Raw genomic sequence first — 4087 nt, 5'->3', positions numbered from 1 at the left:
GCCAAGTGTTCGCTTCATAGCTTTTTGAAATAAAAAAAAAGGAAAAAAAAAGGAAAATTGAATAAGGGAAAAAAAATTAAAAATATAAAATAAAGAGTAGGTTAAATAGTATTTTAGTCTTCTTTAAAACATATTAATTACTTCAATCTTGCAACTCAATTGTAAGTTATTACTCTGCATTCTCATTTACTGTTTACTAGTTTTGACCAAATAATTTATAGGAAGTGGTCATTGTCTTACTTAATGTTGATGTGTGTACATATTTATGTTAGAAACCTTACTAGTTACTAGTACTACTATCACTGGTCACTGCACATAGGGTGGCAAAGCGGGTAGGGCAGGCCAAGGTCCATTTAAAAATGAGACTGATCGATTCACCCTACTAAAACAAGCGGACTTAAAATGTAATTCTGTCTCGTTTTTATGGCGGGTTAATGGGCCAGTGGTTCCGTTAATATTAATTTATATATATTTTTTGTAGCATTAATTATTCTTTTATATTTATAAAAAAATTTTGGCATGGCAGGCTGTCCTGCCAAAATCCACAAATTTGACGGGCACTCTCAAGTTTGCTAAATTTGGGTTCTAAATTCTAGTTCGACCCGTGGATATAAGCATATAAGCAAACTCCAACTGCATATAAGCATGAAATATCATGTTTTAGTGACATACATAGTAGAGTGCACACGATAACACACCCAAATGGTCCTGGTAATTAATATCTCTAATTTTCAGTAAGGGAAGGAGTTTGTATCAATATCATTAATAAGTGCTTTAGAGTTTAAAGTGCAGACTAATCATCGAATGCAAGAAAGCATGTTGTCAATTCATTTCAATGCTAGTCTAAACTCTAAAGAGACATGACAAAAAAAAAAACATGAAACGTTTTACTAAAATTAATTCTCCCACAATTATATTATTATATTAATATCTTCTTTTCCAGTCACAAAAAAATCTTGATTTGCTTCCTTTTCTAAAAAAGTTAAGATGGATATCACATATAATAAGAAGTTGAGCTGTGCTTTTATTCCTGAAAATGATGTTTGATTTTTATGAAGTTTTTGAGGACCAGATTGGTCATTAAATTAATAAAATTAAAAGTGTTATGGGAATTTAATCAAGATTAAATCAAATATAATAAAATAAAGAAATCTATATAAAAATTATTTTTTTTTAAATTACTACTTTTTAACTGATTCTCTAGTAAAAGTCAGGACCAATTTACTGATTTTTGGCCCTTTTTCTGATCTGTTCACTGTAAATTGAATTTTGCATTGAATCGGTTTAGTTAATCTTGTTGAATCAATTGGTTCGGTCCAACTATTTGTACGAATATTTGATATTAGTAAATGGCATTTGGGTAGCTGTTATTGGCAATTGAATTTGGCCACACAACGGCATTTGGACACAGAATATTCCATATAATAATATCACGTACAAAACTTGAGAATAGAGCTCACAACGTGGCTGATTGTTGAAACTCAAATTGATTTTATTAGCAGAAAACATGTACATCTTTTTAATTGGCACTATTACTAAACTTTGATATTTTTTATGGTTCTTGTTAGAGCACATAACGTAGACGGCTTTCCTACCATCCTACGTACATTATTAGATTAATCCCTCATCAGTTGTCTTTCAAAAATATCACTCTAATGTACTCCTTATTTATCATAAAACAGTGTGTATATATATAACACGGAAAACATAAAAAAAAATAATTTTTTTTCATCAATCTTTTTTCTCCAGAACTTTGATTTATTGTGTTGATATATAATATTTACCATTTTTTTTAATGTAAAATTGGGGTTTCGTTAGAGCATACGTTAAGAAATTTTTTTTTAATTAAGCACTTTTTTTATTTTTTATAATATCTCTTAATCCAAAAAATTAAATACTAATTTACCGCAAATTTAAATATCATTCAAAAATTTATAATTGATGAATAAGTTACTGCATAAATAAAATGTGATTCGAATTTAAAATATTTATTCAAATATATAAACAAGTTAATTATTTTACCAATTTAATTTGGTTTAAAAATTACTTTTTAATTTGTAGTTTCAATGTATTTTATAATGGAATATATTAAACACATTAAAATTTATTATTTTTTATATTCATATTTTTTTTTAAAAAAAACTCAATACAAGAAGTGGAGCACAGATTGCCGCATACGAAAAACAAACAAACAAATGAAGAATAAATGAGCAACCGAACAAATGTAGATATTTCCTTGTCATTTTTGGCATTGTCATCAACAACAAAAAGGATCCGCACCTAACCACTCCTTGTAGCTCAGAAAGGACAAGTTGATAATCTCCTCAACCCCTTTTTCTTTATTATGAAAAATCCTCCGATTTCGTTCCAATCATATATTCCAAATGATCGCACAAAAACACACCATCTATCTCTTGTACTCTTCCTTCTTATTTGATATCTCAGTCCAACTTTAAAAATGCTCCTTCACCGTACCCGGACAAAGCCCATTGCATACCAACATATTATATCCAAGCACACCATACTTGTCAAGAAAAATTACAGCCAAAAAATAAGTTGTGACCATATTCAACACCTCTATTACATAACACACACAAAGTATCCTCATGGTAAATAACCCCAAATTGACTTAGTCTCTCCTTCGTATTGACCTTGCCAGTCAAAACAAACCAAACAAACAACTCCACTCTAGGTGGAACAAGTCCTTTCCAAATTGTTCCAGTAAAGCTGTAGCTTGATATATCCTCCATAACCATTTCAACCAGCAACCCCTACACAAATGAGTTAGTTGAAAAAACACCTTATTTATCATGTTTCCATACAACTCTATCCTCTCTACCATATGCTAGTTTGACTAGCCTCAAAGTATGATGAAGATGGTTCACTAGATCCAACTCCCATTGGAATAGTTCTCGCCTCCATTGGAAGTTCCATATCCAAGCTAACCCATCCTAAAATCCACAGTCCCCTATCACGATCCTCTTTGGTTTGAAATTGAGAAGAGTCTTGGAAAATGATCTTTCAAAGAACCTCCATGAATCCAGACATCCTCCCAAAAACGAGTTCGTCTCCCATCACCCACCTCCATAGACAATTCAGTAATCATCTTTTGCCTAACTTCTTGATTTTTGAACTATAGCTGACAAATATCCTTCCACGGACCCTCCGAGTAGGTAATTCCTGAGAAGACAGTAGCTCATTTGGATTCAAGTTATTACAGGAGCAGACCACCTTCTTCTACAACGGACACTTCTCCTTAGAGAACCACCACCACCACTTAAATAGAAGAGCTGTGTTACGAATCATAGCATTCCCAACTCTCAATCCGCCTAATCTTTTAGGAGCCTGCACCACTTCCCACTTAACCAAGGCCATACCATTCCTTCCATCCTCCTTACTCTATAGAAATTTTCTCTGTAAGAAAATTAGTTTCTCTGCAACAGTCTTTGGCATCTTATACAGGCTCAAATAGTAAACCGGAAAACTATTCAACACAGATTTGATTAGCACCAACTTACTGGCTTTATTGAGAGCTTTGGCTTTTCAGATGTTAAGCTTCTCCTCCAACTTGTCTATTATTGGTTTCCACGTCTTAACCAACCTTGGTTTGCTCCTAGCGAGATACCCAGATATTTAACTGGAAGAGTGGCTTGCTTACAGCCCAACACACTACACATATGTTGTACCCATTACTCATCACAGTTAATAGGAATCAAGCTAGATTTATCAAAATTAATATTTATTCCTGACATCAACTCAAAGCAACAAAGCAACCTCCTGTAATTCTTGATAGTCTCTTCCTCGGGTGGGCAGAACAAAATAGTATCATTAGCAAACTGAAGATACAACAACTCAATATGATCTCTGCCAACCAACAACGGCGATATGCATCCGTTTCTAACAGCCTCTCCAATCATCCTATGCAGAACATCGAGAATAAGTACAAATAGAAATGGAGACAGAGGATCACCCTGCTGCAGTCCCCGTTCCATCTTGAACGGCTTTGACAGCGAGCCGTTTATCAATAATACTGACATAGAGCACGTACTGACACACTCCATAACTCATTCCCTCTATTTTCGTCCAA

Source organism: Arachis duranensis, chromosome 7, assembly GCF_000817695.3.
Source record: "Arachis duranensis cultivar V14167 chromosome 7, aradu.V14167.gnm2.J7QH, whole genome shotgun sequence".
Classification (NCBI taxonomy): Eukaryota; Viridiplantae; Streptophyta; class Magnoliopsida; order Fabales; family Fabaceae; genus Arachis; species Arachis duranensis.
This window is presented reverse-complemented; position numbering follows the sequence as displayed.